The sequence below is a fragment of the Lissotriton vulgaris genome, chromosome 7 (assembly GCF_964263255.1).
Source record: "Lissotriton vulgaris chromosome 7, aLisVul1.2, whole genome shotgun sequence".
NCBI lineage: Eukaryota > Metazoa > Chordata > Amphibia > Caudata > Salamandridae > Lissotriton > Lissotriton vulgaris.
Window position 1 is genome coordinate 1627048737 of NC_141695.1, and position 24645 is coordinate 1627073381.

The 24645-nt window shown below is 45.8% G+C and overlaps 1 protein-coding gene across 1 annotated transcript in view; it reads left to right on the forward strand.

Moving 5' to 3' along the window:
• Window positions 1-20096: 20096 nt before the first annotated feature.
• ACOT8 (acyl-CoA thioesterase 8) overlaps window positions 20097-24645 on the forward strand; it is a 46614-nt gene continuing 42065 nt past the window's right edge. The window contains exon 1 of the mRNA XM_086932575.1: window positions 20097-20160. The gene's annotated coding sequence lies outside the window, so the exon portion shown is untranslated. The remainder of the gene's footprint in view (window positions 20161-24645) is intronic.

Genomic DNA, 24645 nt, shown 5'->3' on the forward strand with positions numbered 1-24645 from the left:
ATTTATGGAGCTAGCCAATAGAAGACGGGGCGGATTCCAAGCCCCATATACTAAGGCGGGTGCCGGCTCAATGCCGGACCAGATTCGGGGGCGTTCCCGAGAACAGGCTTTCGGCTGACGTAGCCAAAAGCCAAAAAATCTCGGGAACGCCCCCGAATCTGGTCCGGCATTGACGGACAGGCCCGTCTTCCAATGGCTAGCCTCCATTTATGGAGCTAGCCAATAGAAGACGGGGCGGATTCCAAGCCCCATATACTATTCTCATTAGGTTTTTTCTAGCACATGCGTACTTCGTACGAATTGGCTAGTCAAAACCTAAAAAACGAGAAATAGTGGGTGGGGTGTGGTGATGGAAGGAGCAAAGGACATAAAGTGAATATAGTGGCAGGAATGGAAGAGGAACAATGGCCAATAAAGGGAAAAGAGCGACTAGCCAATGAAAACAGGAAAGTGTTACAAACAGAATAGAATGACAAGAGGGCGAAAATGTGGGGCGCAGAGAACGAGAAACTAGAGGGACGCGGGATTTAAGGCAGAGAAAGATGAAAAAGAGTGGATGAATCAGTGATACAGGAGGGAGGGGAGAGGGGGGTCGAGAGTTTTAATGAAAGGGAGTGGTACAGAGAGCAAATTCAGATACATAGGGACAATGTTGGCAGATGTGAGGAGGGAATAATGCGATGGATGGAAAATAGAGGAAATCTAGATGACGAATAAAAGATACAGGAAAGTTAGAGAAAGGGGGGGATGGGTGGCGAGGGCAGAATAAGGAACTGCAAGGGAAAAGAAAGAGATGAAACAAAAGAAGAGGAGAGGAGCATAATAAGAAATGAGAAAGATGATAAGAAGGGAGGAAACAGACAAGAAAGTGGACAAAGAACGAGAGGGGTGGGGGGGCCAAATGAAGCTACGGGGGACATTGGGGGCAGTTGTAAGAGACAGGAATAGGAGAGTGAGAACGAGAGGGATAAGCGTAGTGGGAAGCAAATGAAAGTGAGAGAGAGAGCACAGTGAAAGTAAAAAATAATACGGAAAGGGAGGGTCTGCTGAGTGGGAGAACGAGAGAGGAACACGGGGCTGGCCCAAGGCAGAAAACAAGAAAGGCAGGGAGAAACATTCTTCAAAAGAAAGGTGGAGATTTTGAGAAGAAGGGAGAGAGCTAAAAGTAGATGCAGAATGACAGTCAAAAAGAGGAACAGAGGAAAGAGTGGAGAGAAAGGAGGGCAATTAACATAGCAAGGAGAGGTAAAGAAATTAGCAGCTTGGCTTGCGCTGAGAGGTGCTTTTATCATGTTAAATAAGGCTATCTACCTACGCATGGCGAGGCGCCCCAGCTAAAAAAACAAGCGGGAAGCTGTGCACATTTAACACGGATTCAACAAGCTCTGACTGCAGGCAGAAAATGCTTGATGGCCGGCGGCGATGGAGGGCAGGAAAGTTAGAGAAAGAGGGGTGAGGGGTGGCGAGGGCAAAATAAGGAACTGAGGCGCCCCAGCTAAAAAAACAAGCAGGAAGCTGTGCACATTTAACACGGATTCAACAAGTTCTGACTGCACTTAGAAAATGCTTGACGGCCGGCGGCGATGGAGGGCAGGAAAGTTAGAGAAAGAGGGGTGAGGGGTGGCGAGGGCAAAATAAGGGACTGAGGCGCCCCAGCTAAAAAAACAATCGGAAAGCAGTGCACATTTAACACGGATTCAAGAAGCTCTGACTGGGCCGGCGGCGGTGGAGGATAGCATTACTGTGGCAGGTCTGAACAACTGCAGGGTTGAATAATTAAGGGGGATGAGAAATGCCTGAGGCCGAGCGCACGACGAGAGGGGTGGGGGGGGGGGCAAAGCAAGCTACGGGGGGCATTGGGGGCAAAGGTAAGAGACAGGAATAGGAGAGTGAGAACGAGAGGGATAAGCGAAGTGAAAAGCAAATGAAAGTGAGAGAGAGAGCACCGTGAAAGAAAAAAATAATACAGAAAGGGAAGGGCCGCTGAGTGGGAGAACGAGAGAGGAACACGGGGCTGGCCCAAGGCAGAAAACAAGAAAGGCAGTGAGAAACATTCTTCAAAAGAAAGGTGGAGATTTCGAGAAGGAGGGAGAGAGCTGAAAGTAACATAGCAAGGAGAGGTAAAGAAATTAGCAGCTTGGCTTGCGGTGAGAGGTGCTCTTATCATGTCAAATAAGGCTATCTACCAGCGCATGGCGAGGCGCCCCAGCTAAAAACAAGAAGAACTGTACAGCATGTATCTCGAACTCGCACATATCACGTGGAAGGAGGGAACAGGGAGAACAGGGGAATGAAGAAGATCTTACATAAGGGCTGGAGTGGGAGACTGATGCAGGAAAACCGGGTTCAAGCCAGCACTGATACCTTTGGAGTGCGGGTACAAACACAAAAAAAATTAAAAGTTAAAACAAGCAGTGCATAAATCATGAAAGGAGCAGGCAATTACTGAAAACTACAAAACAAGCTCTTGGCATTGCTGTGGGGAGGGGGGGAGGAGAAATGCGAGACACGGCCTGGCGGCTGTGAAAAGTGTGAAGCAGGGGAGGGGGGAGGAGAAATGCGAGACACGGCCTGGCGGCCGTGAAAAGTGTGAAGCAGGGGGCGGGGGAGCGGATCCCTTTGAAGTGAAGCTCTCGGAGGCAGTCGGGAGCAAATGGCAAGCGCGTGTATGAGCACATGCACTCGACGAAATCCGCGATGGTTTAGACCTTTGTTTGCCCCCAATACTCTTGTCTATTTATTCCTTGCGGAATATAATAGACAAGACCTAAAAACTCCAGTGGGAGGCCTACGTTAAGAATGCAAGCAAATCCCTTGTAATACAGAACATCTTTCGAACAAAATCTAACTGCGAAGTTAACTGTAAAATTGTTGGCCAAAACACAATCTGGAGAAGAAGGTAAAGAAGAGCTTTCTTGAAAGGCCCAGGCCGATTTATGAGAGACTTTGTACCAAGAACAGAGGAAAGCATTTATATCTATCCAGCCCCCTAAAACTGGCCTATAAAAAAGAACTTATGAGGCTGAGATGTGGTTTAATTCCCTTAAAAGGTCATAAATTTGTGTGTTTAACTGGATCCTCAGAACACAACTGCCGCTTGTGTAACTATAGAAGGAAACACTGACCAATGTGCCTTGAGTGTGTCCTGCCTTAAAGAGATTGAGGTGCTACTGGCTTAAACCCTTGTTTCACAACACGCGCATAACACAAGGCTTCATGGCCATTTCCGCATGTCTGAGTGGAGCGGATGTGCAGCTATCAGATGTGTGAAGCTCTTTAGAGAAACACTCAGGCTTCTAAAATTGCGCCCAGCGGGCTGCTAAAAGAGGGAAATCCAAGTCTTCCACCACCTTGAAGCAGCCCCCCTTCATGTAAAAAGAATCAAATGATCAGAACAAGCCAAAATCTAGTCGTCTCATGCAGTCACATTTGCACTTTTCCTAACGCAAACTGTAGTCTACACTTTATTCACTGGTCCGGCCTCAATAGAGCTTGCTGAAATCACTACGCCACACATTATTGCACCTTATCAAATCCAGTCGGAATGCTGCCTCACCTTGCCTTACTGGTCGTTCTAGCATAAAAGAAACTTGCTGACCACACAAGAATCATCTGGTTTCTGAAGCCAAATAAACTCGTCTTGCACATGCTGATCGTCACCTGCACTTTATTTACTGGTCATTCCAGTACAAAAGATCTTTGAGGTCAAAATTGGACTTGTTAGTGCTGGCAAAGATTAATAAAACCTCTTTCCACATTGCACCAAATAACCTCACATGATCTGCTGATCCTGCCTTAGGTAGCTGCATCTGCACTTTACCAGAACCAAATGCAGTGATGCTGTACTTTAGCTCCTGGCAGTGCCATATTAGAAGCATGCTTAAATCATCCCATTAGACGACATTGCACCATGCACCTTATCTGACTATGGCACTTTTATTCGGCTCAGCGGTCTTTTTAGTATAAAAGAACCTGGTTGACTGAATAAGAATAAACCTATGATCTCAAACTTAAATAAACCTGTTTTGCACTTGCTATTGGCTGCCTGCACTTTACTTCCTAGCTTCAGTACAAAATATCTTTCTTGACCAACTAGGAATTGGCTAGGCTTGTGATGCTAAACAATATCGCCCCTCACGATTTTCCGGATCCAGGACAGCAGGGATTGTAGCGACCTATATTTGGTAAGGCACACCAGATGGCAAGAGGCACCCTAGTACAATCAAGCCGGTTTCACCAGGCACTCCTCTCATTGGCCAGTGCTGTGGGGCGAAGAAGCCACAGGAAGCGCCTCATGCAGGGTGGCAAACTTGCTCAGGAATAGGCAGCTACTGGTCAGCATGGATCTGAGTGAGTCAAAGTCCACAGGATACTAGGCCCTGCAACATGCACTCTATTGAACTCACTTTTTAGGGCTCGGCGTACGTCACCACTTCGTCAGAAGTGGGGCGGAGCTCCGAGCCGTATTGTTACGGGGCTCAGAATAGTGAAGTAAAAATTCCTCACTGCGCGAGATTTTTCCGTAGTTTATTTTGGCATCTGCATGCTAATTGGTTCTCGCAGTGCTGTGTTTCTAGTAGCCTTCACGCAATAGGCCATATGGATTTCAGTTTGTGCACTTCCTGCATATTCTGTGTGGTTACGCGCAGGGGAGTGCAATAAATTGTCAATTACGAGCTGTCAGGGTGCTGCGGTGATTGAACCCAGATGTTTGGGGCGCGTTCACCAGTCTGCAGTGAGTTTGGTGGGCGCGCGTTCGTCTGCATCCTTTCATGTGTAAGTGTTGGCCTTTGAAGAGCTGGCTTGGTCGTGCGCCGACAATGAGACACACAGTCTTAATTACCCCACAAAGTATGTAAGTGCGTTTGTATTGGAGACAGTAACGTCAATGTACGAAACAGAATTCTTTTCACTGGCTTACGAACAGTCCCACATTTTGACGCATTCTCCTCATCCCATCAAAGGGGCTCATGTCTTGTTCAGCAACAAAACCAAACCTCCGAGAGCAGGAATGTGTTTTTGCATGGAGGGTGCGAGCAGCCGGGTTGCAACAGTTGTGCTTGTGTGTCTAACCTTGGGCCTCATGACAGGTAGGTTGATTTTAGGTGCAGGGATACACAGGCACTGCTCACACACACAGACACTGTTGACACACACGGACACTGCTCACACACAGGCACTTCTCACACACAGGCACTTCTCACACAGGCACTGTTCACACAGACACTGCTCGCACACAGACACTGCTCACACACACAGACACGGCACTGCGCGCACACATAGGCACTGTTCACACACACAGGCAGTACATACACATACAAGCTGCTCACACACACCGGCACTGCGCGCACACATAGGCACTGTTCACACACACAGGCAGTACATACACACACAGGCTGCTCACACACACCGGCACTGCGCGCACACATAGGCACTGTTCACACACACAGGCACTACATACACACACCGGCACTGCGCACACACACAGGCGCACTGATCACACAGAGGCACTGTTCACACACAGGCACTGTCCACACACAGGCACTGTTCACACACAGGCACTGTTCACACACAGGCACTGTTCACGCACACAGACACGGCTCACAAACACATACACTGCTCACACACACAGGCGCTTTTCACACACACAGGCACTTCTCACACACACAGGCACTTCTCACACACAGGCACTGTTCACACACAGACACTGCTCACACACAGACAGTGCTCACACACACAGACACTGCTCACACACACAGACACTGTTCACACACACAGGCACTGTTCACACACACAGGCACTGTTCACACACACAGGCACTACATACACACACAGGCTGCTCACACACACCGGCACTGCGCCTACGTCACTTACAAACAGTCCCACATTTTGCTGCATTCTCCTCATCTCATCAAAGGGGCTCATGTCTTGTTCAGCAACAAAACAAAACCTCCGAGAGCAGGAATGTGTTTCTGTATGGAGGGTCCGAGCAGCCGTGTTGCAACAGTTGTGCTTGTGTGTCTAACCTTGTGCCTCATGACAAGTAGGTTGATTTTAGGTGCAGGGATACACAGGCACTGCTCACACACACAGACACTGTTGACACACACAGGCACTGTTCACACACACAGGCACTGTTCACACACACAGGCACTACATACACACACAGGCTGCTCACACACACCGGCACTGCGCCTACGTCACTTACGAACAGTCCCACATTTTGCCGCATTCTCCTCATCTCATCAAAGGGGCTCATGTCTTGTTCAGCAACAAAACAAAACCTCCGAGAGCAGGAATGTGTTTCTGCATGGAGGGTCCGAGCAGCCGTGTTGCAACAGTTGTGCTTGTGTGTCTAACCTTGTGCCTCATGACAAGTAGGTTGATTTTAGGTGCAGGGATACACAGGCACTGCTCACACACACAGACACTGTTGACACACACGGACACTGCTCACACACACAGGCACTTCTCACACACACAGGCACTTCTCACACACACAGGCACTTCTCACACACACAGGCACTTCTCACACACAGGCACTGTTCACACACAGACACTGCTCGCACACAGACACTGCTCACACACACAGACACTGTTCACACACACAGACACCGGCACTGCGCGCACACATAGGCACTGTTCACACACACAGGCAGTACATACACACACAGGCTGCTCACACACACCAGCACTACGCGCACACATAGGCACTGTTCACACACACAGGCACTACATACACACACCGGCACTGTGCACACACACAGGCGCACTGATCACACACAGGCACTGTTCACACACAGGCACTGTTCACACACAGGCACTGTTCATGCACACAGACACTGCTCACAAACACATACACTGCTCACAGACATAGGCACTTTTCACACACACAGGCACTTCTCACACACACAGGCACTGTTCACACACAGGCACTGTTCACACACACAGGCACTACATACACACACCGGCACTGCGCACACACACACCGGCACTGCTCACACACACAGACACTGCTCACACACAGACACTGCTCACACACACAGACACTGTTCACACACACAGACACTGTTCACACACACAGGCACTACATACACACGCAGGCGGCTCACACACACCGGCACTGCGCGCACATATAGGCACTGGTCACAGTGACTGCAGTGTGTGAGTGTGCAGGGTAAACAGTGTGAGTGTGCAGGGTGAACAGTGTGTAGTGAGTGCAGAGTGAGTGCGAGAGTTACTGTGAGTGCAGAGTGAGTGCGAGAGTGACAGTGAGTGCAGAGTGAGTGCCAGAGTGACAGTGAGTGCAGAGTGAGTGTGAGAGGATAGTGAGTTCAGAGTGAGTATGAGACTGACAGTGAGTGCAGTGTGAGTGCGAGAGTGACAGTGAGTGCAGAGTGAGTGCAAGAGTGAGAGTGTAGAGTGACAGTGAGTGCAGAGTGCGAGAAGGACAGTGAGTGGAGAGTGAGTGCAAGAGTGACAGTGAGTGCAGAGTGAGTGCAAGAGTGACAGTGAGTGCAGAGTGAGTGCAGAGTGACAGTGAGTGCAGAGTGAGTGTGATTAACAGTGAGTGAAGAATGTGTGTGAGTGCAGACTGAGTGCAGAGTGAGTGTGTGCAGAGTGAGTGTGAGAGCAACAGTGAGTGCAGAGTGAGTGCGAGAGTGACAGTGAGTGCACAGTAAGTGCAGAATAACAGTGAGTGCAGAATAACAGTGAGTGCAGAGTGACAGTGAGTGCAGAGTGATTGCGAGTAACAATGAGTTCAGAGTGAGTACGAGTGACAGTGAGTGCAGAGTGAGTGCAGAGTGACAGTGAGTGCAGAGTGAGTGCACAGTGACAGAGTGCAGAGTGAGTGCAGAGTGACAGTGAGTGCAGAGTGACAGTGAGTGCGAGAGTGACAGTGAGTGCAAAGTGAGTGTAGAGTGACAGTGAGTGCAAAGTGAGTGCAGAGTGACAGTGAGTGCACAGTGACAGTGAGTGCAGAGTGAGTGCGAGAGTGACAGTGAGTGCAGAGTGAGTGTAGAGTGACAGTGAGTGTAGAGTGACAGTGAGTGCAGAGTGAATGCAGAGACAGTGTGTAAGGGTGCAGGGTGCACATTGTGTGAGTGTGCAGAATGAGTGTGCAGGATAAACAGTGTGTGACTATGCAGGGTGACATTGGGAGTGTGCGGGTGAGCAGTGTGTGAATTTGTAGGGGCAGTGTGTGAGTGTGCAGAAAACACCACACACACATACACCACACACACATACCACACACACACACACCATACACACATACACCACACACACATAACACACACACAAACCACACACACCTCACTCTCTCAACACCACACACTCGTCACCACTCACCACAACACACTCACCACCACAGACTCACCCCCACAGGCTCACCACCACGCACTCACCACCACACACTCACCACTACACACAAAACAACACACACACCAACACCCAGCCGTCAATGAATGCTTTCACAAGGCACAAACACCAACAACCATCAATGTACGCTTTCACCAAAAACAAACACGACCATGCATCAGTGCGGCTAAACACCCACGCACACAACAAACAATGTCAGTGCAAATTTCACCAAACACACACACACACCAACAGCTGACAGTGCACCAGCCACTCTTTCAATTGGCACAATCATCAACAGCTGTCAGTGCACCCTTTCACCAACCACACGCATTACCATCCAGCTCTGTACGCTTGACAGCCGCACTCAGTAACAGCTCTTACTGCACGCTACCACCAGTCATACACACCTCAAGCCACCACTACACGCTTCCATCAAACACACACAAACCAACAGCCATCACTGCACAATTCCTACAGGCACACACATCCACCACCCATCAATGCACATACCAATTGATAACGCATCCACCAATTAATATTGTACCTATCGCACTATGCTGCACTTTACCTTTTAAAGATAATGCGTTAAAGTGCAGCATGCCACCATTGATAACATTCCAATCCAACACACATATCTCCAACACACACCACATGCTTCCACTCCAAAACACATGCCTAAAACACATTGCCATTTTCAATGCCATTATCTCTAACTCAAACAAACCTGAGCCCTAATGCATTCCTAATGCTTGTTTGATTGTAGCCGCTGTCTTACATAATGGCCTATGTCACTATACGCATGGAGAGGCCTACTATCGGCTTTTGCCCCTAATGGATCTTCAGATCACTGGCAACTCTCTTGAATATGTAGGATTTTTTTTTTTTTGCGTTAGAGTTGGATTTTAAAGACTCAAGGGTCATGTGCCTTAACGATGTACTAAATGTATAGAAGCAAGCAGGATGGAGCTGAACAAAGACATCTTTTATTTTCACACTGTTTTAACTGTTTTCCTACTGACGTTTTTTATATTATGACAGTTTTAAATAACTGGAAACAATAAAATCTATCTATCTATCTATCTATCTATCTATCTATCTATCTATCTATCTATCTATCTATCTATCTATCCATCTACCTATCTATCTACCTATCTATCTATCTATCTATCTATCTATCTATCTATCTATCTATCTATCTATCTATCTATCTATCTATCTATCTATCTATCTATCTATCTATCTATCTATCTATCTATCTATCTATCTATCTATCTATCTTCTTGCTCACAGATTAGTAGCAGAGGCCTACATGCCTGGAACAGCTTTAGCTATGTTGATCAGACCACAGGCTGTGCGTCAGTCTCAAGAGGAGATTGTTATCAAACCAGAGTTGCAAGTCAAGAGGATTGTAGTGAGCAGGTCAGAGCAGACTATGAGTACAAACATGGCGCCGATCTGCTGTGCTCCAGACGAAGAGGAGACCCCCCAAGGTGACTGCATGTTGGAGTCTGGGTTACTGCCAAACCTGCAGGGTTTGTTAGCTGTCGGATGTCTGACCCAAAAAGCCCACCTGGAAAAAAGTTACAATTTTTCTGGGACCCATTACTTAACAGTGATAGAACTTAAGAAACATGATAAACTTTCAACAACAGTGTAAAACCGCCAATGCTGTAAACAGTTCCCTTAATCTGCAATGAAAATACTTCTAGAATAGTACTGAAATACCTTTACTCTGTGAAAAGGCTTACATTAATAGAGGATTGGGGAGCAGAAATGTTTGGTTCATGTGCCTGAAATGGGGTCCTTGACAGACAGGATTCCATGTATGTTGGAACACAGCTGAAAGAAAAAGAGGGTGTGTTTATACTGATTAAGTGGTGTGGCTATGCAAATCTTGCGAACCCCAGTTTATCAGCATTAGAAAAAGGTCTGCCTAAGCACTGCATTAACTAGCAATATTTCCATCCCTACCTTGCTCACATTGACTTGTTACAGCCCACTATTTCAAAATGAAATCTGAGCTAATCCCCATATATAGAGGTGGCATTTTCCATGCTTTCATGTCAGTTGTCCAGCATTTTGGAATTCTTGGACAATTGGACAGTCATTATAACAAGTATGAATGATTGTTCCTGGACTCTTGCATACCAGATATTACAACAACCTCTCTGAATGCCAGTAATCCTTTTAGGTTTGGGCTCTTAAGAGTAGTGCTGTTGTGTAGTCATGGCTTGCTATTGAAGGGCAGTATAGTGCAAATGCTAAAATAAAAGGAAGATTTGAATGGCACACAATAAATATAATGCCCCTGCATTGTTCTACCGATATAAAAAGATACAACTCCACTTTAAAATGTTCAAAAGGTTAGTTAAACGTAGGGCCTTGCAGTAAGTTAAGTTAAACACATTGTATAAAGCCCATCAGTCTTTTCTAAATGTGCAGGCAACAGTACTCACCCCACTACCTATACTATTAGCATTTGCAGTGTACAAAACCAAGTATTTCAACCGTGACACATGAAAGTCTGTTCTGCAGGAAAGAGTTTCCGGTAGTAGTCACATGACACATTTTTACAATGTACACAACCAAGTGTTAGGCTGAGCTCATAAGAATGATAGTGGGCTTCAGATAGTATCAAATTGTGAAAAATGTGTGGCTTTATTTTTTACAACTTGTGACTGAGGCAATATGCAGAAGTGGCTCCACATGCGAGACGGACACTTCCTGTGGTTAGTGGTAGCCTGAGCAAGGAAACAAGAAACGAATGGAAATAAGCAGGTTTTTCCCTTTCACAATTTCCCCATGTCTCTTTTTTTGTGCTACTTAATGCATATTGATGTTTATCAGTCTATTCACTTCCTGTTCTGCATCACTTTCACAACATTCCAGACCTCCATAATCAACCTCCCATCAGCATCCTGGGTAAGATAGGAAAATACCCATGCCTCTTGTGTAATAATAATAATAGCACTTGTAAAGCGCCTGGTTACACCAACGGGTGTCCCCCCGCGCAACACTCTACAGGGAAAGAAGACAGAGTAAAGGACCTATACCTGGAAAAGCCATGTTTTCTGTTTTTTCCAGAAGAGAACCTCCGATGATTCCGTGCGGAGAGAAAGAGGAAGAGCATTCCAGTTTTTGGCTGCCAAATAGCTGAATGAACGTGCCCCCTTTCTAGCTTTTAGTACTTTAGGGACTTTGACCAGATAGGCCTGGTTTATCTGAGATCGCATGTAGGATTATACGGAGTAAGTAAGCCATGCAGATAACTCGGACCTTTGCCCTGTAAGCTACGGTGACTAATGCATAACGCTTTAAAAATGACTCTTTTCGCAACCGGCAACCAGTGCAGGTCATCGAGAGCCTTCCCTATAGAAGCTCTCCTGGGAAGCTTCAGAACTAGGCGGGCTGCCGCGTTCTGGATACATTTTAGCTTATGAAGTCATTTTTTTAGATACTCCTAAGTAAAGAGCGTTTCCATAGTCCAATTGAGATGTTACCAAGTCGTCGACCAGTGGTTTCCTAGCTGGGGGTTGGCAGAACGTCCAGAGTTTTTTGTAACATTCTTAGAATTCTGAAACACTTCCCTGCCACCTTATGGGTCTGTGCTTCAAACGACAGATTGGAGTCCAACCACATTCCTAGGTTTTTAACCAGTTTTCTTGGAGTAGGAGTAGGGCCAAATATCTGTTGCCACCATGCTGATGACCAAATAGAGGGGCTTTCCCCACCACCAAAATCTCTGTTTTACTGCCATTCATTCTAAGGCAGTTGTTTGTCATTCAGGAGGCGAAGTCCTTCAGGCAAGAGGAGAACTTCATGACTGGTCCTTCAGAGGTGTGTGATAGTGACACCACCAATTGCGTGTCATCTGCATATGACACAATGGTGATGCCCTCTTGTTCCACGATCTCTGCCAGAGGTGCTATATAAAGATTAAAAAGAGTAGGACTCAAAATGGAGCCCTGAGGGACCCCTTGAGGCAGAGCTATACTTTTGGAAATATGTGGACGTTGTGCCACCCGGAAGCTCCGATCCTGCAGAAGGGAAGCCACCCATTTAAGTGCGACATTGTCCAGCCCTCCTAATCTGAGACATTGTAAGAGTAGTTGGTGGGATTCCGTAAAAAAGGCAGCACTTAGGTCCAACAGGACGAAGGCTACGGTCTGCCCTTCATCCATGCATCTTCGTATTGTCTCAGTTGCAATGAGCAATGCTGACTCTGTAGAGTACGTATTAACAGAGACAATGTCCAAAGAACAATGAATTTCAATAAATATAGACTCAATAGTTCTATATCCAATGTCCAGCCGGACAGTTTAATTTTCAATATATAAGGTACATAAAAGTTAGGTGTGATACAAGTGGGACACCAGCCGGTGCCCAACTAACACACTCGGGGGAAAGACAAACAGGGGATTCTTAGGCAAATTGAGGCAGTCTGAATATCATAAATTATACACAGACAATCCAAAATATACACATATGCAAATAATAATATCACAAGATAAATACGCATTTAGTGTATAAAAGTCGACGACGTTTCGAACCCTATTCTAATTCAAGGTTCATCCTCAGGACAACAAGAGATTGCCTAACAGTTATATAAATACAGAATGCCCACGCCGGGAGCGCCGGAATAGGCTCAATGGTGCGCAAGATAATGTCGAAATGGCCACTCCCGGTAGCCGCTAGTACGAAGTGAAGATAACGGGCAATTCGGTAGCCATAGAGTACGTAGCTCTAACCCCAATTGTGTGGGTTGGAGTAAATTTAGCTGGTTAATATGTGTGACTGTATATTCACCACCTTTTCTGCTATTTTGGAGAAATGGGGCAGAAGGGAAATAGGGCGCAGGTTCTCCAGCTGACTCGAGTCAGCTCCAGGCTTTTTCTGTAGGGGGAGGGCAACTGCCTGCTTCCACAATTTTGTGACCATACCATCAGAGAAGGTGAGCTCAAGAAGTTGCCATATATACAGCAATATAATCTTCAGGCCCTCTCTCCTGATCTTCAGTGTAGTTGGATCTGTGGGAGAGCCAGATTTAATACTTGAAGCTATGTCTTTGAGATCTACAAGTGAGGGTGGGTCACGTCCACAGTGGTACTCTCAAATTGGCAGATCATCCCATTGTGAACCACATCCCGAAAGGTATCATATATTTTGGCTACCTTCTCAGCAAAGTAAACTACAATAAGATTACACGACTCAGATGAGCTTATCACATGAGTCTCAGTTCTCGCAAGTGAGGATAGATCTTTAAGAATGGAAAACAATTCTTTGAAAGAGCTATCAGCCTACTGTATTCTTTCATTGTAGTAGGCAGCACAGGTTTTTTGATGAGGGAGTGATAATAATTCATATTCAGTTTATAGGTAGTCTTATTGTGGTCTGAAAAATCACGCCTACATATGCGTTGCAGACGCTTACAAGATTTTTTTGCTGATCTTAGTGTTTCATTGAATCATGGTGCAGACGTTGGAGTTCCAAGTGGCCACTATATCCAAAGCTTCCTTAATCCACTTATCCACGGAGCTACATGCCACATTAATATCCTTTCCCAATGAAGGGCGACTCTGCTGGAGGGCATGAATATAACTTACCGGGGTAAATCTGGACCATCTTCTATGTATTGAATTGTATTGTATTGTAATTGCATTTATATAGCACTTACTACCCCTGAAGAGGCGTTGAAGCGCTTTTTGGCAAGTAGCACACTACTCTGGGACCCATAGAGAATTAGTGTTGAATTAGTATAGTGAAACATGCAAGTACATTTTAAGTGGTGGATAGGTTAGTCAGTTATTTGGATTTGGAATAATAGCAGAAGGATAGAGGAGGAAAAAGGTTGCTATCTATATAGCGCTTGTTACCCCTGATGGGGTGTTGAAGCACACTATTCAGGAAGGCCATAAAGGATTAGTGGTGAATTAATATGGTGAAATATGAAAGTAATTTCAGTGGTGGATATTAGTCAGTTATTTGGAGTGAGAAGGATAGCGGAGGGATACAAGGGGAAGAAAGGTTTGCATTCATATAGCACTTGTTACCCCTGATGGGTGTTGAAGCGCTTTTCTGGCGAGTAGCACGCCACTCTGGAACCCATAAAGGATTAGTGTTGAAAATTAGTATAGTAAAATATGAAGTAATTTGAGTAGTGGATATGTTATTCAGTTATTTGGGTAGAGAAGGGTAGATGGCGGGATAGAAGAGGGAAAAAGGTTTGTATTTATATAGTGCTTGCTACCCCTGATCGGGTTTTGAAGCACAAGTAGCACGCTACTCTGGAACCCATAAGGATTAGTGTTGAATTAGTAGGGTGAAACTTTAAAGTAATTTTAGTGGTGGATATTTTAGTCAGTTATTTGGATTGAGAAGGGTTGGGGAGGGGTAGAAAAGGGAAAAAGTTTGCATTTATATAGCGCTTGTAACCTTGATGGGGTGTTGAGACGCTTTATTGGCGAGTAGCACGCTACTCTGGAACCCATAAAGGATTAGTGGTGAATTATTGTAGTTGAATATGGAATTTGAGAAGTGAACATGTTAGTCTGTTAATTTTGATTGAAAAGGATAGTGAAGGGATAAAAGAGTGAAGTCTTTTTTTTCTGTCTTAGCAGTAAGAGCAGGCGTTTAGATGAGTAAAAAGGAGTTTTGGAGGGGAGGAGTCAGAGGGAAGAGTTTAGAAAGGTTTGTGTTAGAGGATCAGTATAGTAAAAGAGGTGTCAGATGATGCAAGGAGGGGTAGAGTAGGAGAGAGTCTAGAAAGGGTTATTTTGGGGATCATAGTAGTGGTATGGGGTTTGGGATAAATGAGAGAGTGGATGTAGAGGATATATTGATTGATGAGAGATAGGGCAGTGCATTGGAAAGAGTAGTAGAAAGAAGTTTGAGATGAGTCAGAAGGTTGGGCTAGAAGATATATTGTGAGAAGTATAGGCTGCAAAATAGGGTAGTGCATTGGAAATGCTAAACTAGAAGAAAGTGATACATATATAGATCCATAAGTACATTTAAAGTATATGGATACATAAAGGAGCTAAGTATATGTAGATTAAAGATATTGATAGAGGCACAGGATGAGAAATAGGTAGTGCATTGGATATGCTTTTTCAGGAGAAAAAGTAACAGACACACAGATCCAAGTACATGGAAGGTACATAGATGCACAATGGAAATAAGTACATGTAGACCAAAGATAATTGTTATTTATTTATTTATTATTATTACTCTTTTTTCTCTCAACAATATAATTATTCTACATGTTTATACAAAGCAATACACAAAGATAGGTACCTATCTATAGTGAAAACAAATACTTATATACAGAGGGGTATGCTGTAAATTTCAGTTTGCGTATGGTGCTTATGCGGGGAAGAGCCAATTCTTGAGTAGTTTTCTAAAGATAAGATGGTGGTCGGTGGACCTTATGTTGGGGGGTAAAGAGTTCCATAGTTTGGCTGCTTGAACAGAGAAGGATGTGCCACCCATGGTCTTTTTCTTGTATCTTGGGATTTTGAGGCGAGATGCTCCTTGGGAGCGGAGGTTCCTTTGTTGAATGTGTTTGGTGATTTTTTTCCTGATGAAGAGCGGTCCCATTCCATGTATTGCTTTGTGGGTGATACAAACCAGCTTGAACGTGGATCTTCTGGCATCCGGTAACCAATGCAGGGCTTTCAAGGCAGGGGAGATGTGGTCTAGCGGTTTGATATGCAAGAGTAGTCTGGCAGCCGAGTTCTGAATCTGTTGTAGTCTTTGCATGGTCGTTAGAGGTGATCCGTGGTAGAGGCTATTGTCGTAATCGAGTTTGGACAGAACAAGGGAGATGGTAGCTTGGAAATCCCAAATTAGGGAAAATTCATCGCAGCGTTTTTATAGTGACAAAGCTTAATCTTGCTAGTTTGTCCACCTGGGCATTCATCAACAGCTTGGAGTCCATGGTAATTCCGAGGTTTCTTACTTCCTTCGATTCTTTAGGCGGTGATCCCAGTTCATTAGGCCATGCGGCAAGGGGGTTGTAATGTTTCCAATCGCCACACGTGAGTATTTCAGTTTTTGAAGCATTCGATTTGAGATGGCTCCAAGTCATCCACTGATCCACGGCTCTGACACAGGTGAAAATTGGTGATTTTCCAACGTCTTTCGGGCACTCCAGTTGAAGGAGTATTTGCGTGCCATCTGCATAGTTATAGCACGTGAGGTGAAATTTATTGATCAGTACTGATAATGACTTCATGTAGATGTTGAAAAGCATGGGCGAGATGATAGAACCTTGAGGGACCCCTGCTTTTGTGGAGTATGGTTTGGACGAGAAAGGTGGGGTATGGATGACATTAGTTCTGTTTCGAAGGTAGGATGCGATCCAGTCAAGAGCAGTTCCCTCTATGCCCGCTTCATAGAATCTTTGTTTCAGAGTGTCATGGTCATCTGTGTCAAAGGGGCAGCTGAGAAGTCCAAGAGGAGTAGCGCAGCAACCCCGTTGTGGTCAACTGTATTCTTCAGGTCATCCCAGATGGCAGTGAGGGCAGATTCGGTGCCTCTTCCCGGTCGGAATCCTGTTTGGAAGTCTGAAAGTATGTCATTCTCTTCAATGAATTGTGACATCTGGGCGAACACTGCTCTTTCTATCAGTTTGCCTAGGAAAGGTCCATTTGTAATGGGTCTGTAGTTGTCAGAGTTCGGCGGGTCCAAATTTGTTTTCTGCCGTAAAGGGCGTATGTGTGATTTTTTGAGTTCTTCTGGAAATAGTGAAGGAATCGTTGATGATTCTTCTTACTGGAGTGGCAACAGCGGTTGTTAAAAAAATTGTCTTGAAAGTTTGTGGTGGACAGGGGTCAGAAGGGCTGCCGGCAGGCCTGCTTGCTTTGACCAGGTCTATAAATTCATTGTGTGAGATTTGTTGGAAGGAACGGAGAGGCTTAGTTAGAGTATTCTTGGATTGTTGTTTTGTACAAGGGTTAGGGCTGGTGCTTTGTTTCTGTAAGTACGTGTCTAACGTGTCTGCTTTGTCCGTGTAATGATTTGCCAGTTTGTCTGTTAAATCTTGAGTAACAGGATGAGTTACTTCTAGGCAATATGGTTTGCAAAATTCTTTGAGTATTTTATAGAATTCTTTATTTGCACATTTAGCGTTTTGAATTATGTCTGAATAGTACCTTTTCTTAGCTTTTTTGATAGCCGACTTGTATAATCTGTTAATTTTCTGCAGGTGAAGTTTGTCTTGTTTGGCGTTTGTTTTGAGCCAGGTACGTTGCAGCTTTCTAATTTGTTGTTTTAAGTCTTTTATTTCTATGTTTCTCCACAGCGCTTTTTTTGTTGTTCTGTTCTGAGGTTTTGAGTGGTGTCAGGATGTCAAAAGCTTCCTGTAGCCACTCATATAGATTTTGTACCAAATTTATTGTTTTCAGATTTGTACTTGATGTTAGTTGTGTTTCTAAGTGTTCCAAATTGAGTTTGTTCCACGGCCGATAGGTGGATGGATGTAAGGTAGTTTTAGATGAGTCGCTTAGTGTTGTTTTATGTTGGAAAGCAAGCGAGTGGTGGTCTGACCATGTGACTGGAGTTATAGTTTGAAAGGTAACTAGTTCAGTATTAGCAAAAATGACATCTAGGATATGTCCAGCGATGTGTGTCGGTTTGTGGACAACCTGATGCAGGTTCAGTGAGTCTATGCCAGTGATTATTGTTTTTGGATGGGTCATATTTGGTTTGTCAAACCAAATGTAGAGGTCACCCAGAACGCATAGGTTGGCGTGTATTGTTATCAGGTTTGAAACTGTCTAGAAGTGCGTCTGGTAATGTCACCTTGCTAGGTGGAGGTCTGTAAAGTAGCAGGAAGTTACAGGAGGAAGACAGTGTAGGATTGCATCTTATTAGACGAGCCTCACAATTCTTTATGGAGATGTCAATTTTAGTGAAATGTATTGGTTGCCTGAGCACAACAGCTAGCCCACCTCCTTTTTTGGCTATACAATTTTGGGTGATTGTTTGATAGCCTAGTTGAATGGCTTCATGCAGGACTGGAGCCATAATCCTCTCCCAACCATGATTCGGTTATGAATAGTATGTCTGGTTTTGCATCTGTGAGAAGGTATTAGATGTGATGCATCTGCCCCCTGCATGGCGCAAACATCTGCCCCCTGCGTGGCGCAAACATCTGCCTCCTGCGTGGTGCAAACATCTGCCCCCTGCATGGCGCAAACATCTGCCCCCTGCATGGCGCAACCATCTGCCCCCTGCGTGGCCCAAACGTCTGTCCCCTGCGCGGCCCAAACGTCTGCCCCCTGCGCGGCCCAAACGTCTGCCCCAGGCGCGGCCCAAACGTCTGCCCCAGGCGCGGCCCAAACGTCTGCCCCAGGCGCGGCCCAAACGTCTGCCCCCGCGTGGCACAATCATCCGCCCCGCGCAGCGCAAACGTCCGCTCCCTGTGCAGGGGGCAGATGATAACACCGCTCAGGGGGCAGATGCCAACACTGCGCAGGGGGTAGATGCCAACACTGCGCAGGGAGCAGATGCCAACAGCGCACAGGGGGCAGGTGCCAACAGCGCGCAGGGGGCAGACGCCAACAGCGCGCAGGGGGCAGACGCCAACAGCGCGCAGGGAGCAGACGCCCACAGCACGCAGGGAGCAGACGCCCACAGCGCGCAGGGAGCAGATGCCAACAGCGCGCAGGGAGCAGGCGCCATCACAGCGCAGGGAGCATACGCCAACACAGCGCAGGGAGCAGAAGTCACCACAGCGCATGTAAAGTGCATAATCCTTTTGTAGCTATAGGGGAGATATTAGCTAAAGGAATATAGAAAGCAACAAGATGGTGGTCAGACCATGGAACTGCATTCGGGGTTCAATTTCTAACTCTGCACAATTAGTGAAAATACGGTCTAATATATGACCTTGTTGGTGTGTAGGGTGAGTGGATTTAAGGGTAGCTAATTCCTGCCATAGATATTGGGTATCACCATTAGTTTGGTCCATAAAGTGTAAATTAAATCTATTAGTTTCTTATAGCGCAGGGCAGGTTGTATCATTTGCTCCACTAAGCTGGAAGTAAAGTTGGTGGCAGGACCAGGAGGTCCATAAATCAAAAAAACCTTCACAGTGTGATTACCAGCTGCTATGATTGAGAAAAAGGCTGCTTCACTTTTATCTATGCTGGCAATATCCTGAGTGCATTTTAACAATAATTTATAGATTATGGCTATTCCTCCCCCGCATTTAATCTGGTGATCCAATCTAAGGATGCCATAGTCCTGTGGGAGGGCTTCCAGTATCTCAGAGACAGAGTCCTCATTCAACCAAGTTTCCGTGAGGAATAAGGCATCAAGATAGTTATCTAGAATACAGTTGAGGATTTCGATCTTGTGTTTGCTAAGAGACATGCAATTAATAGGCATTAATTTTAGCTTATGTTTTGTCCCCGGTCCTACCTTATGAGCCGTGATTTTATATGTGCAGTGGGTGCAATTCAAGGGCGCTGCATCCATGAGTAGATTGTGCTTACAGATATCAAGTATCGGAGGACATAATTATTTTAAATGCTCCACTGAGTCTATTAGGAGCTGATTTACCCCCAAACAGACAGGGGTTCTGGCTTCTAGCCCCGGCCGGCAGCTCCTGCATACATCTGCAATAGATGCCGAGCTGACGAACTAGCCTGCTAACTTCCATGCAGTTAGGCTCAGCGGAAGTGAGTAAGTGAGTAAACGGAAGTGAGTAGAAACCTGGTGCTGCCCTCTGCTCAAATGGCACAGCAGCTGCGGCGGAACAGGGCGGCAGCAACAACGAGGATCGAGAAGGAAGTAGGTAACAAAGTCATAGACACAAAGTTACATTTAAAATTTTAAACCAATTTAAAAAGCAGTTAAAACACGGGCAGAGCGGATGTACTTGTACACAATCCATTCACCCTTCGCAAGAGAGTTATTCGCTATGCAGACACTGCTACTGTCTACTTCAACTATACTTGAGATTGAGGCAATACAGACTCGGACAAGGATGCTTATAAGTAGGAAAGTGACAAAATGATTATAATAAGTTCAAAAAATCCTTCAAAATCGATCCCATTATCTAATGCATATAGGTCTATCACTTTTGCAAACTAATCTATCTGATGCTGAATACCAACAGAAATGTTCAGAATATAGGTGCAACATTCAATACCTATTATAGCACATTCCCTGGAAATAGCAGGCAAAATAAAATCAAGAGCCATTTTGTTTTGCAAAATCACAGTTTGTTGAGCCAATAACTGGGTAGACATTTTATTTATTTTTTATTTAAGAAGTTTTATATAGCGCTAGCCTGACCGGAAGGTATCGGAGCGCTTCACGACAAGTACAGAGCAGTGCAAAAGAAAGCAAACATAATACAGTCCGCAAGACATTCAGGGTACGAGTCGTAGTAGAGAGGGTGCTGACGAGTTCCACAAACAAGGTCTTGACAAACCGCATCGGAGAGGTGAGCAGTGGCGTTTTAAACACTCCGAGCTGTTCCTATCTGTTCGTTAGGGAGCGGTCTAGGAAAAGGATTTTGAGCTGGCTTTTGAATTTAGGGAAGGAAGGAATAGTTCTGATGTGGGGGTGGATAGAGTTCCATATTTTGGGAGCATTTCCGGCAAGGGACCTGACCGCAGTTTTTTGTTTTTGTGCTTTTAGCGGGATAAAAAGTAGGGTGTTAGAGCTTCTGAGAGTCCTGTTCTGACCCGCTTTTCTGAGTTTGGACGCCAGATATTCGGGTTTGCCTGTGTGAAGGGCTTTGTGTGTGAGGCAGGCTGTTCTAAAGTTCGCCCGCATTTCTATTGGTAGCCACTTGAGTTCTTTTAGTTCCGGAGAGATGTGATAACATTTCTTTATTCCAGTGACCATTCTGGTGGCCGCGTTGAGGGTTGTTTTCAGAGGAGGGAGGTGAGATTTGGCTATTCCCGAGAGGATTGCATTTCCATAGTCCAATCGTGACAACACCAAAGCTTGGGTGGCTTGTTTGAGATCTTTGGATGGAATGAAAAGTTTAATTTTGTTTAGTAGTTTCAAGTTAAGGAAGGCACTCTTTGCCGAGTTCTTGATGTGTTTGGTCAAGTCAAGTCTGGAGTCTAGCGTGATGCCGAATGATTTAACAGAGTCAGCCAAGGTGAGGTTCCCATTGAGCGCATCGATATCTTTTAGCCATTCGATCATTTGTGGGTTCTCTTCTTTGTTCGAGATGAGGAGTAGTTCGGTTTTGTCCGGGTTAAGCTTTAAATGGTTGCTTGACAGCCAACGTTGGACATCCTTTGGTGTTTCATTGAGTCTATGGATGTCTTTAGAAAAGGAGATTTCCAAGTAGAGTTGTGTATCATCAGCGTAGAGGTGAAAGGGCATGTTAGCTTTTCTGAGTAGGGTGGTGAGGGGTTCCATGTAGATGTTGAAGAGTTGAGGGGAGAGCACTGAACCTTGGGGTACTCCCCTCTTGACTGGGTGGAGATCGGATTCAAAGTTTCTGATTTTGATTCTTTGGAAGCGGTTGTGCAAGAATGAGAAGAACCAGTTGAGGACCACGTCGTCGAGTCCGGCCCTTTCTTCCAGAGCTTTGAGGAGAAGATTGTGATTGACCGTGTCAAATGCCACCAATAGGTCTAGGAGAATGAGGAGGCAACAATGGTCTGAGTCCAGTGATTTGTGGAAAGTCATCCATTACGTTGAAGATTGCAGTTTCTGTGCTGTCCCCTTTCCTGAATCCCGATTGATGTGAGTCGAGTAGGCTGGTATTGTCCAAGTGCTGAGTTAGTTGGTGGGGAACACATCTTTCTAGGATTTTGGAGAGAAGAGGAAGGTTAGAGACGGGTCTGAAGTTATTTAAGTCACTTCTGTCCAGGCCTGGTTTTTTTTGGTAGTGGGGTGACTTGTCCCACTTTCAGACAGTCTGGGACTACTCCAGTTTTTAGGGAGCTGTTGATAATCCTGCACTACAGTGGGGCAAGGGAGAGTTTCAGTTTTTTGGTGAGTTGAGCCGGAAGGGGGTCAAGGGTGTGAGATGAAGGTTTAGAGGTGGCAATAAGTTTGACTATCTCTTCTTATAGAATGGGCTGAGAGAGTGACCAGGGTTTAGTAGTGGGAGGGAGGGGCACTACCAAGCACCCAACCGTGTCTGCTGTGGGGGCAGTTGGTGACCAGAGAGTGCCCGGTCTTGGAGATCTTATCATCAAAGAAGTTGGCGAAGTTGTTGCATCGTTCTTTGGAGGCCTGCTCCAGGGAAGTATCTGGTTTGGAGGTTTGCTGTCTAATAATACTCAAGAGTTCCTTAGGTCTGTTTTTTGTGCTCTCCAGGGCAGAGCGGAAGAACATAGATTTTTTGTTCTTGATGTGAATATTGTATTTCTTCTGGATAGTTCTGAGTTTGTCGCGATGGCAGGTAGTGGGCAAGCTCCTCCAGCGTCTTTCTGCGGCTCTTAGTTTTCTCCTTTCTTCATTAGTGTCCGAGTCAAACCAGGATCTGGACAGAATGGCTCACTTTTTTCTTAGTTTCAAGGGTGCTAGTTGGTCAATAAGGGATCCCATATTTGCGATGTAGAGCAAGGTGAGGTCATTTGTGGAGAGATCTTTGTCACTGGGTAGGAGCAACTTGAGTCTATTCTCTGTGATGTCCAGGGGGATCTGGTTGAGATTTCTTGACCATTTGGGGAGATCTTGAGCAGGAGACAGGGATAGGACTCTTTGGTTGATGTGGAATAAGATCATGTGATGATCCGACCAGTCCATTGGGAGGATGTTATCGATCGTGATTGCGCCTTGATGGGCAATGATGGCATCCAGGGTCGCTCCTTTGTTGTGAGTTTCTTCAGAGCAGTGATTGGAAAGGTTATTCTCACAAAGAAGATTATTGAGAGATTGAATTAGTGTGTTGTTGGCTTCGTTCCAGCGTAAGTTGAGATCACCCAGGATTATGAAGTTAGTGTCTTTGAGAGCGCAGTGGGCAATCAGGTCGGATAGGTGTTCACCAAAAGTGGGGTAGTTGCCAGGTGGGTGATAGAGAAGGTGAACAACTAAATGGTGGTTATCCGTAGTCTTGATGGTGACAGATAGACATTCAAAAGAGCTATATTTGCATGGGTCCATTACAGCGATGTCAATGTCATCTTTATGGATGATGGCTACACCACCACCGCGTTGACCTTTTCTGTCTTTTTTTGATGATGGTGAAACCTGGGGGCACCAGCATGTCTAGACAGGGTGGGGAGGTCTCATTTAGCCATGTCTCTGTGATGAACACAATGTATAGGTCCTGAGAGAGGATGGTTTCAGCTAATTCCGTTGTATGCTTGGGGGCGGATCTGTAGTTAATGAGCATGCAGTTAGTTGCTGGACTACTTTTGTTCAGATGTTTTCCTAATGGGGCCCTCCGTATGGAGTTGAGGGAGGGCGGGGGTCTTGAGGTTTTCACGAGAGGGAGGTCTCTTCCGAAGCCCGTGATCACTTGGATATTGGAGTTAGTGGAAATTGCGAAAGGGGAGTCATAAGTGGAGGCTAGGCCCATAGCTTCTTCAGCAGACATTGCTGCTTTCGTTCTGGATGATCTTTGTTTTTGGGTCTCCACATCCCTGTTAGTGTGGCTCTGAGCTCCAGACGTGGGGGCTTTGATTTCTGTGAGATATTGAGGTGGGATCATAGCGTCGGTTTTAGTGGGCCTCAGCAGTCTGTTCCCGCGGGCGGGAGTGGTCCCGAATTGTGGTTTTAGGGGGGTAGACTTAGACGGATAGGAAGCCATTAGTTGGGAATGTAGGGGCTTTCTCACCTTGTCTAGGTTGGAAAGGATTTCATCAAGGCCTCTGAATATAATTTCTAGTTGGCTTTTTAGTAGATCTAGCCGGTGCGCTATGTCTTCCGGGGCTGGTGGCGTGCAGTTTTGGATTGGGACATCTCGTGGGGTGGGGGGCAGGCTTGACTTGTGAGGTCTAATGCTGGATGGGACATCCCGGCTGTCTGTTCGCAAACCTTGGTAGGGGGTTTAGTCGTGGGCTCTTCCTCAATGTTTCTGGAGGAGTGATGGAAAGGGGTCAGTAGACCGAGCCCGAGGGATGATGTTGTGCTGTGGCAGATGAGATTGAGGGGGCAATGAAGATTGCTCTTCTACGGGTGAAAGAAGGGGGTCAGTAGACCGAACCCGTGGGATGATGGAGTAATGTTGAGGAGGATAGGATTGAAGGGGCTGTGGGGACTGATCGTCCTTGATCGGGGAGGGGGCTGGGGTGGAGCGAGACAAAGAGAGTGTAGATGAGTGGCACAAAGAGTAGAGAAGAGGGAGTCAAAGGC